This window comes from Orcinus orca, chromosome X (genome assembly GCF_937001465.1).
Source record: "Orcinus orca chromosome X, mOrcOrc1.1, whole genome shotgun sequence".
In the NCBI taxonomy this organism is placed as follows: Eukaryota; Metazoa; Chordata; class Mammalia; order Artiodactyla; family Delphinidae; genus Orcinus; species Orcinus orca.
The window spans coordinates 72925046-72943827 of record NC_064580.1 but is presented as its reverse complement, the minus strand read 5'-3'; positions in this window follow the sequence as shown (position 1 = coordinate 72943827).

The following is an 18782-nucleotide window of genomic DNA, read 5'->3' as shown; positions in this document are numbered from 1 at the left end:
TCTGTAGCCTTTGTTATATTTTTGCTACCATTTCTTTCTTAGTGTTGTACCAATGTGGGATGACCACAGATAATATTATCCACTGGCAATTTTATTGTTTTTCCCTGCCTAGTATATCCAATTAAAATTTCCTGAAATCAGGAAGGCATAGATTTGTTGAAAATATAGCTCATATTCTATCAAAGAGTTGAAAGCACTCTCATCCATAAATTGGATATATGAGTGGGAAAGGGTTGCTTTTGCATAATTTTCCAGGCTTATTTGAGGTGGACAAAAATAAAGAGAACCTCAGTGAGAAGACACCTGTTATTTTTGGTCTGCTCTGTTTAACACTTTTTTTTTTTTAAAGGAAATCTGCCTCCCTCATTTTATATGATTCTAGTGGGATTATCAGTCAAGGAGCTCCACCTCTACTTCCATAATGTTGAGAATGAGATCATGGCTGATCAATCAGAATTTCTTATTATGGATACCGTAATTGGTCTGTGGGTAGGCAAATAACCCAACCAGAGTGTTCTGTAGAATCTAACCTCTAGATATTTGGGGGAAAATGCTCTCTGCTGTGGATTGTATGGTATTTTAATCTAAGGCTGCTGTTGTTATCACGCCATTCACATCTAGAGAACCTGTATCAGACATGAGATAAAAGTTCTTTCTTGCATGATCTGGAACCCTGGTTCTACTTTGAAAAAAATTTTCTTCTCTGCTTTAATTAAACCAGTTTTATTCTAATTTTACAATTGTTAATAAAAATATTCCTAATTCAGTGAATTTCTCAGTTGGGAAAATCTAAATTGCACATGAGGGAATAGTGGGGTTTGGGAGAGCTCAGGCACTTGTCATAGATCATACAGCTATCTAGTGGAGAAATTACAGCTTAAACCCAAAATATCTATGGTGATAGATAGGCTTTCATGCCAAGATGACACTCTATTACTTAAATAAAAGCAGTAATCATTCTGAGCAATCATCGTATCCAAGTGAAGTGTGCCCCATAACTGTCTACATAGAGATATTCTGACAGTCAAACTCTGGTTTGAAATGAGATTTGCTGGTGGCAGTACAGGACCAAAATCAGTCAAGGGAACCCACAGAGAGGTGGGTTTAAGAGTTTTGGTAGTTTATCCTTTAAAGATTCTCTTTGCATTTTATGAATCAATAGGTACCTAGATGCTTTAGAGGCAACTCTGTCATTGTATATATGGAAAAACTGAAGCCAAGGTAAGGGAGTGCCTGAATTGACACACTTTTTACCAGAAGTTGTCTGAGAAAGCAGGCAGGTCCCCTAATTGAGCAATTGCATTATGACTTTGTCAAAAGCCAACCCAGACCTATCTATGTCAATATTTTGTTTATGATATTGTAGTATAGTATTTTGGCACTGGATGAGTCCCTCTTCAGCTAGAAAGGAGGACCCTCATCCTGAATGGGCACAAGATGATGGCCATATACTCAAACTTCTACTCATGATAACCTAGGAAAATATTCCAATAGAGGAAGACACCATTGCCATCATAATGATTCAGATACTTGAAACATATGGGGGAAACATTGATAAGGGCAATAGAGTTGGCTGTTTATCATTAAGTTGTTTTTACATACTGCAGAGAGTGGTTAACAGATAGTTAAAGATTAAGTGTGAGGTCTTTTGTAGTTAAAAAGTGTGAGATTTTTCTTTGTAGCTTACAAATGGGCCATTATCTCCTGAATTGGAAGAGCAGACATATCTGGAAAGCAAACTCAGCTTAATAGATAGAATAATGGAATGCCAGAGATATTTAAAGTGCTCAGCCAAGGCATATTTCTTATGCTAAATTCAGAGTCCTGGCTTGGAAAACTTAGGACCCTAAATATGAGATGGGTGTATCTAAGTGGCTGCTTCTGAGAATCATGGATCTGTAGACTATGTGGGACCTACAGAGCTTGCAAGGTGGCCTGATTCTCAGTAAGAGCTAGCATTTCCCCTATTTAGGAGCACACTGCAGGGGTTTCTTTTCTGCGGAGGGACAAGTGTCCTGTCAAGAGTTTCCCACAACTCTTTTGTTGGTTGCCAGGCTGATAACTAGGTTAAACTCCAGTTATAACCCATCTGGAGATATACTGATCTTGATAAGGAAGAAAGAAGACTATACATCAAAGGCCCTGCAGTAAATAGAATATACCAAAATGAGCCATGAGAATATGATTGGGATAGGATTTTGGAGGTGCCTGTTAGGGGAGGTTGGAACATAAGTCTAAATAAGTAAGAATTCTATTAGGAGTACTTCCTTGCAAAATAGGACATAAAATTCTGGGAAGGAACACAGAGAATAGGGCAAAATTGCTGCTAGAGTAGTAATAGAAGCCTGGTGAAAATGGTGAACCACACTAAATAAAATTGAAATGCCTGAGTTGTTACAGCAGATAATAGAGGCAGGAATTAAGTTTTGGAGGGGAGTGACATCACCAAGATGGCAGAGTAAGAGATACCAGCATTTATTTCCCCCTCCAAAACAATAATTAGACAGCTATCCATGAATAAAAATAGCCCTTGGAGGGGCTCCAAATTCCAGTGAAGAACCAACAGCAACACAGTGGAGCAAAAATTGGAGAATAACCGCTATAAAGGATCACTGTGGAGATCAGCTTAGCTGTTATGTGGAGATGGCTAGGAACAAAGAAAAAGGATGAGGGCTATAAGTATCAGCTATGCAGCAGATACAAACACATTCCCCAGTGGCTTGCTCTTTGGAGGACCTTTGTAGCCTTTGCTGCTAAACATCTCAATAGCCCCCACAACAGTTGCCAACTCCCCCCACAGGATTAACAGTGTAGGACCCTGTAGTGTTCATTGGCCTACAGTGTAGCCCCCTCAGGGGCCTGCTCCACAGAAGACACCAGCAGCTTTCACCAATGAAGTAATGAATAGCCATGCCACTGCTGATACCCCAGAGAGGGAGACACTGCTGTGCACCTCCCAGAAGGAGTTGTTATTATACTTCCCAAGAACCAGGACTGCCACCCCTCCAAACCTGCACAGGTCCAAGACCCCAGAGCCATGGCTGCACCACATGTGCCCACACTTCAGACCTAGTCTGTAGCTGCTGTGCATATGTTCTGTCCTCCAGATACCTGCTCCACAGATACTTCACTTGTGCCTGTGTTTCAGGCATCAGAGCTGCCAGTGCTGTAGGCCACTGTCTGGGCCCCAGAGCTGCTATCTTTCCATGTGCACCCATGCTCTGGACCCTGACTTCATGGCTGCTCAGCATATACCCACATCTCAAGCACTGGAGCAATCACTGCTACAGGCCAGTCAGCACCCTGGATCCTGAAGCTTCTGTCACTCCATGAGTACCTGTATTCCAGACCCTGGCTCTGTGGATTCTCCATGACTGATGTTGACTAAAAAAATGCACAACCTAAAAGTTGAGAATTATGTTTTATTCAGTAGGCTTACTGAGGACTATAGCCGGGGATAGAGCCTCTCAAATAGCTTTTAGGGACTGTTCCAAAGAGGTAAGAGAGGAGCCAGAATACATAAGAGTTTTTGCTGAAAAAAACCCATGCAGTTGAACATCAAAAGATTACTGCTGGGCTTCCCTGGTGGCGCAGTGGTTGAGAGTCCACCTGCCGATGCAGGGGACACGGGTTCATGCCCCGGTCTGGGAAGATCCCACGTGCTGTGGAGCGGTTGGGCCCGTGAGCCATGGCCGTTGAGCCTGCACGTCTGGAGCCTGTACTCCGCAACGGGAGAGGCCACAACAGTGAGAGGCCCGCATACCGCAAAAAGAAAAAAAAAGATTACTGCTAATCACAAACACAGACATCTCAAGTTAATGATTTTAGCACTTTTCTATGTATGAGAAGAGGCAAGAGTCTGGGCTTATTGAAATCATTCATTTGGTATGTATCTTAACTATCTAGGGCCATAGATAGAAAAACTATCCTGTTTTTCTCCATAATGAATTCCCTTCAGGGTATGTCATTGGGGTTGGCTGTTGGTTTGGTGACAGGCAATCTATTTTTATCCATCCCAAATTCTCTTCAGGGTGCACCACAGGGGTGGCAATAGAAGTGACTGATGGCTTTATGGTCAGAACATCCTTTGTTTACTGAAATGGCAGGTGACATTCTTGTCCACAGTGCCTCTTATTGGTCGTAAATTAGACCAAAGTTTGGGAGACATTTCATGACCAATTTTGTCCCACCATGCTAGGAGGGCTCATTCCTAGATCAAGCAAAGATTCTGTTGATAGGCCACTCCATGTGCTAATTTTTGGATTAGGCCCTGTTGACAATCTAAAATTCTCTGGATTGCCTGTTTTACTAGTCTATTATGATCCAGGAAATGTTTTCTTTTGTTGCTTCTTCCGATATCTAGAGTTGCACTACTACAGTTATTCTATACAGAGTTATATATGTGATCAACTACCTCAAGATGTTTAGCCTTCATTAATTTTGTCAGAGGCCTGGTTACACATTGGGTAATGCAAGAGACAACAAGGATATAGGTAATACAGCTGTAACATTAATAAAGTCATAGTACAGCAGAGAGGCATAAGGCATAAATAATTTAAAAATAACAGGAAAGGACAAATTAAAACAATGATTAGTAGAACTAGCTGTAATCTGGTTTCAATAAGCCATCAAGTCCACAGCGGGCCAGCTGGAGAAGCCAAATTCTGGAGGGATCAGACAGAAAAATATAAACGTTTCATCTTAATTTACAAATGTATACTTTATCAATTTTTTGTATGTCATGGTTATCATAAGAGGAAAGATTTTCAGAAAAACAAAGATTAAAAACCAGTATATTTTAGGAAAAAAGTCATAAAATTATAAATCATATTTATCAGTTCATTCAGTCCTGTGTAATCAATTCCTGTCAATCTGGAGGAAGACATCAGGTTTTCCATTAGAGTTTTGTAATATCTTACCCATTTCAGTGATATGATCTAAAATTTATCAGAAAATTATATTTGTCAAAATATCCTTTTTATGAATCTTCTTGAAGATCTTTACTTTATAAAAGTATAGAGCAAAACAATGATTGTCTATAAACAACAAAAGGCTTAAAATGGCAAGGTTAAAGATCTGATTACAATGCAATTGACAGGAAACTTAGTTTTCTGTGACATATAATATTTTAAGATAATAACTAGAATTATGACTGATAAAATTATACCAGGACATATCACATTTTTAGGAATTCCATATAAATTTTGGAATAACTGTATTAATGACATTTACATACAAAATATAACATAAGAAGGTTTTTTATCACCACTTATCTGACAATGTTTTCCATGAAATTTAACTTACCAAATAAAACTAAATTAAATATCTCACTTGAGGCTGTTTCAAGAGTCCTTTAGAAGCATCCCAAAGTTAGCTGGAGATCAAAGAAAACTTAATTAGAATTTGATATTTGGGAACTTTATAAAAAAAAAGAAAATTTAAAACACCTGGTCAAATAGGATCACAGGTCACAGTGAAACAATACTTATTCAGCCAAAGTGAAGTAAAAGATCTTTAAGGCAAACACAGGTCATTTAGAAGGCAAAGAAACTCACAATCCATTATCAAAAGTAGCTCAAGGTTTCAAGAAAACTTTGCTCTCTCAACAGAGAGAGAGAGAGAGAGAGAAAAGTAAGCTCCATCCTTCCATTAACCTAACTTCAATAACAAAATTCATTTACCTAATTAAATTAAATCCAATCCCAACCTGACTATGCACAAAACTTCTTTTTCATGGCTACCTTTCTATAAACCTTCCACAGCTTTCAGTACCCATATTAGTTTGTCCCTTATTTTTCTTTTCCATTTAGAAATAACCAGATTTAGGACAAAATCACTCTCTCCTCTTAACAAAACTCATTTCCATTCCTCATACCATCCTATTTTCTTGCATAATGAAATGTTTTCCTTATTATTTTTAGTAGCTTTAATTACATGTTACAATTTTAACCCTTAAAAACCTTAATCTCTAATGAAACCCACAAGCAGCAAGTAATCGTGAACTGTTTGTCATATTGGTATTTCCTGATTGGCAAATTTAGGAATATTCCATAACTTCTAGAAATATACATCTTCTCATAGAATAATTTCTTTCCTCAACATGATACAAGACATCACTGGGTCTGATAAACCCAAACATCTTTAGTTTCACTCTCATAAGGAAAAAAATGTAGGTAAATTTAAACTTTAACAATTAACGTTCCAGTATTATATCTTATTTGAAATGACTTGAATATTCAATGAATTCCCAACATTTAACTTAACTTAGAAAAACTCTAAAGTTTCAAGTTACCAAAAATATGGAGAATCCATTTTAGATAGACATACCCAAAACATAATTATTCCTAAAAAATTCACCTGAAAATTCTTATCTCATTTACATTTATTTTATAACTTATGAAAATATCATTATACTGCCCTCCCCCATCCCACATGCATGTGTGTGATCAGCACAGGCAAGGGGACATGGGGAGCAGTCCAAGGTCAGCATGTGGCAGAGCTGTGGCTGCTCCTGCTGCTGAGTGGAGCAGTGAAGTGGCTGCCTTGCACTTCCCCAGACTTCCCAAGTGGGGCCAGAGAAGCCACTCATAGAGCCACCAGTTAGAAGGCACAGGGAAAGAGGGATCTCCAAACTCCTCCTCAGCATCTCCTTTCTACCCCCTTTGGGCCCCTGCCCTTGGAGAAAGTGGAGTGTGGTGCTCGGTTATCATTAGTTCTTCAGACAGCTTCTTGTTGCATGGATTTGGCTGCTGCCCAGTGGAGCTCTTCATTGTTGGCATTCCTCTGTGTTTAGTTTCCCACAGCACACCTCTGGCAATGATGAGGAAAAGTGTGTGGGAGACAGTGGCCCGCTGCAGACTGAGATTGGGTTATGTGCTGCAAATGCTAGTGCTACCTACCCTGGCCCTGCTCAGTGACAGTGGCACTAGCTCGGCTGCTCAAGAGACTGTGAAGGAAGGCTTTGGAGAGGAGGTTATTTGACCACTGGAAGAGTGCTAAGAGTTAATCCAGCATAAAGAGAAATCCATAGATTGGCTGACAAGATAGTGGAGTAGAAGGACATTACCTCAATCCTTCTTTAAAAAACATCAAAATCATAACTAACTGCTGAACAACCACAGACAAAAAAAAATGCTGAAACCTATCAAAAAGTTACCTTATGTCCAAAAACAAAGAAGACACAAGACAGTAGGAAGGGCACAATCAAGATAAAATCAAATCCTATACCCACTGGGTGAGCAACCCACAAACTGGAAAATAATTATACCACAGAAGTTCTCACACTGGAGTGAAAGTCCTGAGCCCCACGTCAGGATTTCCAGCCTGGTGATTTGGCAACAGGAGAATGAATCCCATAGAATCTGGTTTTGAAGGTCAGATGGGTTTGATCACAGGAATTCCACAGGACTGGTGGAAACAGAAATTCCACTCTTAGAAGGCGCACACACATCAGGTCCTTTGTGCACCAGGACTCAGGGATAAAAGCAGAGGCCTCATAAGAGACTGGGCCAGATTTACCTGCTAGTATTAGAAGGTCTCCTGCTGAGGCAGGAGTGGCTGTGGCTCACTGTGGGGACAAAGACACTGGCTGTGGGAGTTCTGGTGTGTGCTCATTAGTATGAGCCCTCCTGGAGGCTGCCATTTTCTTCCCAAGACCTAGACCAACCCAACTGCCTGTAGGCTCCAGTGCTGGGACACCTCAGAACAAACAATCAACAGGGTGGGAACACAACCCCACCCATCAGCAGACAGGCAGCTTCAAGTCTTTCTGAACACAGCTCTGCCCACCAGAGGGACAAGACCCGGCTCCACCCACCAGTGGACAGGAATCAGTCCCTCCCACCAGGAAACCTGCACAATCCTCTTAGACAGCCTCATTCACCAGAAGGCAGAGACCAGAAGCAAGAAGAACTACAATCCTTCAGGCTGAAGAATGGAAAATGCAATCACAGAAAGTTAAACAAAATGAGACAGCAGAGGAATATGTCCCAGATGAAGAAACAAGATAAAACCTAAGAAGAAAAACTAAGTGAAGTGGAGATAAGAAATTCTACCAGAAAAAGAACTCAGAGTAATGATAGTAAAGATGATCCAAGATTTTGGAAACAGAATGGAAGCACAGATAGAGAAGATGCAAGAAATATTTAACAAAGACCTAGAAGAATTAAGAACAAACAAACAGAGATGAACAATACAATAACTGACATGAAAAGAACACTAGAAGGAATCTATAGCAGAGTAACTGAGGCAGAATGGTTAAGTGATCTGGAAGACAGAATCGTGGAAATCACTGCTGTGGAACAGAATAAAGAAAAAGGAATGAAAAGAAATGTAGACAGTCTAATGGACCTCTGGGACAACATTAAACAAAACAACATTCACATTATAGGGATCCCAGGAGGAGAAGAGAGAGAGAACGGACGTGAGAAAATATTTGAAGAGATAATAGCTGAAAATTTCCCTAACATAGGAAAGGAAACAGTTACCCAGATCAGGAAGTAGAGAGTCCCCAGCAGGATAAACCCAAGGAGGAACATGCTGAGACACATAGTAATTAAACTGACCAAAATTAAAGAAAAAGAAAAAATATTAAAAGCAACAATGGAAAAGCAACAAATAACATACAAGGGAACTCCTATAGGATTATCAGTTGATTTCTCAGCAGAAACTCTGCAGGCCAGAAGGGAGTGGCATGATATATTTAGAGTGATGAAAGGGAAAAACCTGCAACCAAGATTACACTACGCAGCAAAGATCTCATTCAGATTGGCAAAAGATTTATAGATAAGCAAGAGTTAAGAGAATTCACCACTAGACCATCTTGGCAACAAGAGCTAAAGGAACTTCTCTAAGTGGAAAAGAAAAGGCCACTACTAGAAACAAACAAAAAAATTATGAATGGAAAAGTTAACCAGTAAAATAAAGGTAGGAAATCATCTGCACACAAATATGATATCAAAACCAGCAGTTGTGAGAAGAGGAGAGCATAAATGCAGGATATTGGAAATGAATTTGAAATGAAAAGACCAGCAACTTAAAACAATCTCATTTATATAGAGACTGCTATATCAAAACCTCATGATAACCACAACCTAAAAATCTACAATAGATACACACACAGAAAAGAAAAAGTAATCCAAGCTCAACACTACAGTTTGTCACCAAACCACAAGGGAAGACAACAAAAGAGAAAGGGAAGAATAAAGACCTACAAAAACAAATCCAAAACAATTTAAAATATGGCAATAAGAACATACATAACAATAATTATTCTAAATGTAAATGGAGTAAATGCTTCAACCAAAGACATAGACAGGCTGACTGGATACAAAAATAAGACACATATATGTACTATCTAAAGAGACCCACATCAGATCTAGGGACACATACAGAATGAAAGTTAGGGGAGGGAAAAAGGTATTCCTTGCGAATGGAAATAAAAAGAAAGCAGATGTATCAATATTCATATCAGATAAAATAGACTTTAAAATAAATACTGTTACAAGAGATAAAGAAGGAGACTACATAATGACCAAGTGATCAATCCAAGAAGAAAATATAACAATTGTAAATATATATGCACCAAACATAGGAGCATCCCAATATATAAGGCAAAACTAACAGCCATAAAAAGATAAATCAACAGTAACACAGTAATAGTGGGGGACTTTAACACCCCACTTTCATCAATGGACAGATCATCCAGACAGGAGATCAATAAGGAAACACAGGCCATAAATGACACATTAGATCAAATGGGATTAATAGATATACATAGAGCATTCCATCCAAAAGCAGCAGAATATACGTTTTTCTCTGAGGGGAATTGGGAAGATGGTGGAAGAGTAAGACACAAAGATCACCTTCCTCCCCACAGATACACCAGAAATATATCTACACGTGGAACAACTCCTACAGAACACCTACTGAATGCTGGCAGAAGACCTCAGACCTCAGACCTCCCAAAAGGCAAGAAACTCCCCACATACCTGGGTAGGGAAAAAGAAAAAAGAATAAACAGAGACAAAAGAATAGGTATGGGACCTGCACCAGTGGGAGGGAGCTGTGAAGGAGGAAAAGTTTCCATACACTAGGAAGCCCCCTCGTGGGCGGAGACTGCGGGGGGCCGGGGGAAGAAACTTCGGAGCCGTGGAGGAGAGCACAGCAACAGGGGTGCAGAGGGTAAAGTGGAGAGATTCCCGCACAGAGGATCAGTGCCAACTGGCACTCACCAGCCCAAGAGACTTGTCTGCTCACACGCTGGGACGGGCAGGGTCTGGGAGCTGAGGCTCAGGCTTCCGAGCTTAGATCCCAGGGAGAGGACAGGGGTTGGCGGCATGAACACAGCCTGAAGAGGTTAGTGCACGATGGATAGCTGGGAGGGAGCCTGGAAAAAGTCTGGAGCTGCCAAAGAGACAAGAGACTATTTCTTGCCACGGTTTCCTGGTGCATGAGGAGAGGGGATTAAGAGCCCTGCTTAAAGGAGGTCCAGAGATGGGTGTGAGCCGCGGCTAACAGCATGGACCCCAGAGACGGGCATAAGACACTAAGGCTGCTGCTGCCACCACCAAGAAGCCTGTGTGTGAACACAGGTCACTATCCACACCTCCCTTCTGGGGAGCCTGTGCAGCCCGCCACTGCCAGGGTCCCAGGATACAGGGACAACTTCCCCGGGAGAACTCACGGTGCTCCTCAGGCTGGTGCAATGTCCCGCTGGCTTCTGCTGCTGCAGACTCACCCTGCATCCACACCCCTCCCTCTACCCGGCCTGAGTGAGCCAGAGCCCCCAAAGCAGCTGCTACTTTAACCCCATTTATCTGAGTGAAGAACAAATGCCCTCTGGAGATCTACATGCAGAGGCAGGGCCAAATCCAAAACTGAGCCCGTGGAGCTGTTCGAACAAAGAAGACAAAGGGAAATCTCTCCCAGGAGCCTCAGAAGCAGCGGATTAAAGCTCCAAAATCAACTTGATGTACCCTGCATCTGTGGAATACATGAATAGACAACAAATCATCCCAAAATGAGGAGGTGGACTTAGAGAGCAAGATTTATTATTTTTCCCATTTTCTGCTTTCTGTGAGTATGCATGTGCATGCTTCTGTGTGAGAATTTGTCTGTATAGCTTTGCTTTCCCCACTTGTCCTAGGGTTCTATAAGTCCGTTTTTCCTTTTTTCTTAAAAAAAATATTTTTCTTACTAATTATTTTTTATTTTAATAACTTTATTTTATTTTATCTTACTTTATTTTATCCTCTTTCTTTCTTTTCTTTCTTTCTTTCTTTAATCCTTACTTCCTTCCCTCCGTCCTTTCTTTCCTTCCTTCTTTCTTTCTTTCTTTGCGTCTTTCTTTCTTTCTTCCTTTCTTTCTTTCTTTTTCTTTCTTTCTTTCTTTCTTTCTTTCTTTCTTTCTTTCTTTCTTTCTTTCTTTCCTTCTTTCCTTCTTTCTTTCTTTCTTTCTTTTCCTTCCTTCCTTCCTTTCTTTCTTTCTTTCTTTCTTTCTTTCTTTCTTTCTTTCTTTCTTTCTTCTTTCTTTCTTTCTTTCTGCTTTTTCTCCCTTTTATTCGGAGCTGTGTGGATGAAAGGCTCTTGGTGCTGCAGCCAGTAGGCAGTGCTGTGCCTCTGAGGTGGGTGAGCAAACTTCGGGACACTGGTCCACAAGAGACCTCCCAGCTCCACATAATATCAAATGGCAAAATCTCCCAGATATCTCCATCTCAACACCAGCACCCAGCTTCATTCAATGACCAGTGAGCTACAGTGCTGGACACCCTATGCCAAACAACTAGGAAGACAGGAACACAACGCCACCCATTAGCAGAAAGGCTGCCTAAAATCATAAGTCCACAGACACGCCAAAACACACCACCAGACGTGGACCTTCCCACCAGAAAGACAAGATCCAGCCTCACCCACCAGAACACAGGCACTAGTCCCTTCAACAAAGAAGGCTACACAACCCACTGATCCAACTTTAGCCACTGGGGAGAGACACCAAAAATAACAGGAACTACAAACCTGCAGCCTGCAAAAAGGAGACCCCAAAAACAGTAAGATAAGCAAAATGAGAAGACAGAAAAACACACAGCAGATGAAGGAGCAAGATAAAAACCCACCAGACCTAACAAATGAAGAGGAAATAGACAGTCTACCTGAAAAAGAATTCAGAAAAATGATACTAAAGATGATCCAAAATCTTGCAAATAGAATAGAGAAAATGCAAGAAACATTTAACAAGGACCTAGAAGAACTAAAGATGAAACAAGCACTGATGAACAACACAATAAATGAAATTAAAAATACTCCAGATGGGGTCAATAGCAAAAAAAACTGAGGCATAAGAAAGGATAAGTGACCTGGAAGATAAAATTGTGGAAATAAATGCTGCAGAGCAGAATAAAGAAAAAAGAATGAAAAGAATGGAGGACAGTCTCAGAGGCCTCTGGGACAACATTAAATGCACCAACATTCGAATTATAGGGATTCCAGAAGAAGAAGAGAAAAAGAAAGGGACTGACAAAATATTTGAAGAGATTATAGTTGAAAACTTCCCTAATGTGGGAAAGGAAAGAGTTAATAAAATCCAGGAAGCCATACAGGATAAATCTAAGGAGAAACACTCTAAGACACATATTAATTAAACTGTCAAAAATTAAATACAAAGAAAACATATTATAAGCAGCAAGGGAAAAAGAGCAAATAACACACAAGGGAATCCCCAGAGTTCAGCATCACCAAACCAGCTTTACAACAAATGCTAAAGGAATTTTTCTAGGCAAGAAACACAAGAGAAGGAAATGACCTACAATATCAAACCCAAAACAAATAAGAAATGGGAATAGGAAAATACATATTGATACTTACCTTAAATATAAATGGAGTAAATGCTCCCACCAAAAGACACAGATTTGCTGAATGGATACAAAAACAAGACCCATATATATGCTGTATACAAGAGACCCACTTCAGACCTAGAGATACATACAGACTGAAGGTGAGGAGATGGCAAAAGATATTCCATGCAAATGGAAACCAAAAGAAAACTGGAGTAGCAGTTCTCATATCAGACAAAATAGACTTTAAAATAAAGACTATTAGAAGAGACAAAGAAGGACACTGCAGAATGATCAAGGGATCTATCCAAGAAGAAGATATAACACTTGTAAATATTTGTGCACCCAACATAGGAGCACCTCAAAACATAAGGCAAATACTAACAGCCATAAAATGGGTAATCGAGAGAAACACATTAATAGTAGGGGATTTTAACACTCCACTCTCACCAAAGGACACATCATCCAAAATGAAAATAAATAAGGAAACACAAGCTTTAAATGGTACATTAAAAAAGATGCACTTAATTGATATTTATAGGACATTCCATCCTAAAACAACAGAATACACACTTTTCTCAAGTGCTTATGGAACATTCTCCAGGATAGATCATATCTTCGGTCAGAAATCAAGCCTTGGTAAATTTAAGAAAATTGAAATTGTAACAAGTATCTTTTCCGACCACAACGCTATGAGACTAGATATCAATTACAGGAAAAGATATGAAAAAATACAAACACATGGAGGCTAAACAATGCACTATTTAATAACGAAGTGATCACTGAAAAATCAAGGAGGAAATCAAAAAACACCTAGAAACAAATGAGAATGGAGACACAATGACCCAAAACCTATGGGATGCAGCAAAAGCAGTTCTAAGAGGGAAGTTTATAGCAATACAATCCTACCTTAAGAAACAGGAAACATCTCAAATAAACAACCTAACGTTGCACCTAAAGCAATTAGAGAAAGAAGAACAAAAAGAAAAATAAATTTAGCAGAAGGAAAGAAATCATAAACATCAGATCATAAATAAATGAAAAAGAAATGAAGGGAACAATAGCAAAGATTAATAAAACTAAAAGCTGGTTCTTTGAGGAGATAAACAAAATTGATAAACGATTAACCAGACTCATCAAGAAAAAAAGGGAGAAGACTCAAATCAATACAATTAGAAATGAAAAAGGAGAAGTATCAACTGACACTACAGAAATACAAAGATCATGAGAGATTACTACAGGCAACTCTATGCCAAAAACAATGGACAACCTGGAAGAAATGGACAAATTCTTAGAAATGCACAACCTGCCAAGACTGGATCAGGAAGAAATAGAAAATATGAACAGACCAATCACAAGCACTGAAATTGAAACTGTGATTAAAAATCTTCCAACAGGACTTCCCTGGTGGCGCAGTGGTTGGGAGTCCGCCTGCCAATGCAGGTGACACGGGTTCATGCCCCGGTCCGGGAGGATGCCACATGCTGTGGAGCAGCTGGGCCCGTGAGCCATGGCCACTGAGCCTGCACGTCCGGAGCCTGTGCTCCGCAGCGGGAGAGACCACAACAGTGAGAGGCCCATGTACCACAAAAAAAAAAAAAAAAAAAAAATCTTCCAACAAACAAAAGTCCAGGACCAGATGGCTTCACAGGCGAATTCTATCAAACATTTAGAGAAGAGCTAACACCTATCCTTTTCAAACTCTTCCATATGAGTCTTCCTAAACTCATTCTACGTGGCCATCATCACCCTGATACCAAAACCAGACAAGGATGTCAAAAAGAAAGAAAACTACAGGCCAATATCACTGATTAACACAGATGCAAAAATCCTCAACAAAATACTAGCAAACAGAATCCAACAGCACATGAAAAGGATCATACACCATGATCAAGTGGGGTTTATTCCAGGAATGAAAGGATTCTTCAATATTTGCAAATCAATCAACGTGATACACTATATTAACAAATTGAAGGAGAAAAACCATATGATCAACTCAATAGATGCAGAGAAAGCTTTTGAGAATATTCCACACACATTTATGATAAAACTGTGAAGATAGTAGGCATAGAGGGAACTTTCCTCAACATAATAAGGCCATATATGACAAACCCACAGCCAACATCATCCTCAATGGTGAGAAACTGAAAGCATTTCCCCGAAGATCAGGAGCAAGACAAGATTGCCCACTCTCACCACTCTTATTCAACATAATTTTGGAAGTTTTAGCTATAGCAATCAGAGAAGAAAAGGAAATAAATGAATCCAAATCGGAAAAGAAGAAGTAAAGCTGTCACTGTTTGCAGATGACATGATGCTATACATAGAGAATCCTAAAGATGCTACCAGAAAACTACTAGAGCTAATCAATGAATTTGGTCAAGTAACAGGATACAAAATTAATGCACAGAAATCTCTGGCATTTGTATATATTAATGATGAAAAATCTGAAAGTGAAATCAAGAAAACACTCCCATTTACCATCGCAACAAAAAGAATAAAATATCTAGGAATAAACCTACCTAAGGAGACAAGAGACCTGTATGCAGAAAATTATAAGATGCTGATGAAGGAAATGAAAGGTGATACAAATAGAGGGAGAGATATACCATGTTCTTGGATTGGAAGAATCAACATTGTGAAAGTGACTCTAGTATACAAAGTAATCTACAGATTAAATGGAATCCTTATCAAACTACCACTGGCATTTTTCACAGAACTAGAACAAAAAATTTCACCATTTGTATGGAAACAGAAAAGACCCCGAATAGCTAAAGCAATTTTGAGAACGAAAACCGGAGCTGGAGGAATCAGCCTCCCTGTCTTCAGACTATACTACAAAGCTACAGTAATCAAGAGAGTATGGTACTGGCACAAAAACTTAAATATAGATCAATGGAATAGGACAGAAAGCCCAGTGATAAACCCACACACATATGGTCACCTTATCTTTGATAAAGGAGGCAGAAATATACAGCAGAGATAGGACAGCCTCTTCAATATTTGGTGCTGGGAAAACTGGAGATGTACATGTAAAAGTATGAGATCAGATCACTCCCTAACACCATACACAAAAATAAGCTCAAAATGGATTAAAGACCTAAATGTAAGGCAAGAAATTATCAAACTCTTAGAGGAAAACATAGGCAGAATACTCTATGACATAAATCACAGCCAGATCCTTTTTGACCCATCTGCCAGAGAAATGGAAATAAAAACAAAAATAAGCAAATGGGACCTAATGAAACTTAAATGTTTTTGCACAGCAAAGGAAACCATAAAGAAGACCAAACGACAACCCTCAGAATGGAAGAAAATATTTGCTAATGAAGCAACTGACAAAGGATTAATCTCCAAAATTTACAAGGAGCTCATGCAGCTCAATAACAAAAAAACAGAAAATCCAATCAGAAAATGTTCAGAAGACCTAAATAGACATTTCCCCAAAGAAGATATACAGATTGCCAACAAACACATGAAAGAATGCTCAACATCATTAATCATTAGAGAAATGCAAACCAAAACTACAATGAGATATCATCTCACACCAGTCAGAATGGCCATCATCAAAAAAATCTAGAAACAATAAATGCTGGAGAGGGTGTGGAGATAACGGAACACTCTTGCAGTTCTGGTGGGAATGTGAATTGGTACAGCCACTATGGAGAACAGTATGGAGGTTCCTTGAAAAACTGCAAGTAGAACTACCATATGACCCAGCAATCCCCCTGCTTGGCATATACCCTGAGAATACCATATTTCAAAATGAGTCATTTACCAAAATGTTCATTGCAGCTCTGTTTACAATAGCCAGGACATGGAAACAACCTAAGTGTCCATCATCGGATGAATGGATGAGGAAGATGTGGCACATATATTCAATGGAATATTACTCAGCCATAAAAAGAAATGAAATGGAGCTATTTGTAATGAGGTGGGTGGACCTAGAGTCTGTCATACAGAGTGAAATACATTAGGAAGAGAAAGACAAATACCATATGCTAACACATATATATGGAATTTAAGGGAAAAAAATGTCATGAAGAACCTAGTGGTAAGACAGGAATAAAGACACAGACCTATTAGAGAATGGACTTGAGGATATGGGGAGGGGGCAGGGACAATGCAAGAGAGTGGCATGGACATATATACACTACCAAACGTAAAATAGATAGCTAGTGGGAAGCAGCTGCATAGCACAGGGTGATCCATTCGGTGCTTCGTGACCACATAGAGGGGTGGGATAGGGAGGAGATGCAAGAGGGAAAAAAATATGGGAACATATGTATATGTATAACTGATTCGCTTTGTTATAAAGCAGAAACTAACACACCATTGTAAAACAATTATACACCAAAAAGGATGTAAAAAAATAAAAGAGGGAGGAGATATGTGGATATATGTATCTGTATAGCTGATTCACTTTTTTATGAAGCATAAAGTAACACACCATTGTAAAGCAATTATACTCCAATAAAGATGGTTAAAAAAAAAAGAATATACATTCTTCTCAACTGCACATGGAACATTCTCCAGGATTGATCATATGCTGGGACACAAAGCAAGCCTCAGTAAATTTAAGTCAACTGAAATCATATCCAGCATCTTTTTTGATCTCAATGCTATGAGATTAGAAATCAACTACAAAAAAATTGTAAAAAGCACAAACATGTGGAGGCTAAACAATATTCTTCTAAAAAGCCAAAAGATCATTGAAAAAATCAAAGAGGAAATCAAAACATATCTAGAGACATATGAAAATGAATGCACGACAATCCAAAACCTATGGGACATAGCAAAAGCAGTTCTAAGAGGAAAGTGTATAGCAGTACAATCTTACTTCAGGAATCAAGAAAAATCACAAATAAACAATCTCACTTTACACCTAAACAACTAGAGGAAGAAGAACAAACAAAACACAATGTTAGTAGAAGGAAAGAAATCATAAAGATCAGAGCAGAAAAGAATGAAATAGACAATAGAAAAGATTAATGAAACTAAAAGCTGGTTCTTTGAAAAGATAAACAATATTGATAAACATTTAGCCAGCCTCCTCAAGAAAGAAGAGAGAACATTGAAATCAATAAAATTAGAAATGAAAAAGGAAATGTTAAAACTGACACCATAGAAATGCAAAACATCATATGAGACTACTACTAGGAACCATATGCCAATAAAATGGAAAACGTGGAAGAAATGGAAAAATTCTTAGAAAGTTACAATCTCACAATACTGAACCAAGAAGATATAGAAAATATTAACAGAACAATCACAAGTACTGAAATTGAAACTGTGATTATAAAACTCCCAACAAACAAAAATCCAGGACCAGATGGTTTCATAGGCGAATCCTATCAAATATTTAGTGAAGAGTTAAAATGTTTTCTTCTCAAACTATTCCAAAAATTGCAGAAGAAAGAACAATCCCAAGCTCATTCTACCAGGCCACTATCCCCCGATACCAAAACCACACAACGATGTCACAAAAACAGAAAATTACAGGTCAATATCACTGATGAATATAGACACAAAAATCCTCAACAAAATACTAGCAATCTGAACCTAACAATACATTAAAGGATCATACACCATGATCAAGTGGGATTTATCCCAGGGATGCAAGGATTTTTCAATATCCACAAATCAATCAGTGTGATACACCACAGCAACAAATTGAAAAATTAAAACCATGTGATCATCTCAATAGATGTAGAAAAAGCTTTTGACAAACTTCAGTATCCATTTATGATAAAATCTCTCCAGAAAGCGGGCATCGTGTGAATATACCTCAACATAATAAAGGCCATATACGACAAAACTACAGCTAACCTCATACCTAATGGTGAAAAGCTGAAAGCATTTCCCCTAAGATCCGGAACAAGACAAGGAGGTACAGTCTCACTAGTTTTATTAAACATAGTTTTGGAAGTCCTAATCATGACAATCAGAGAA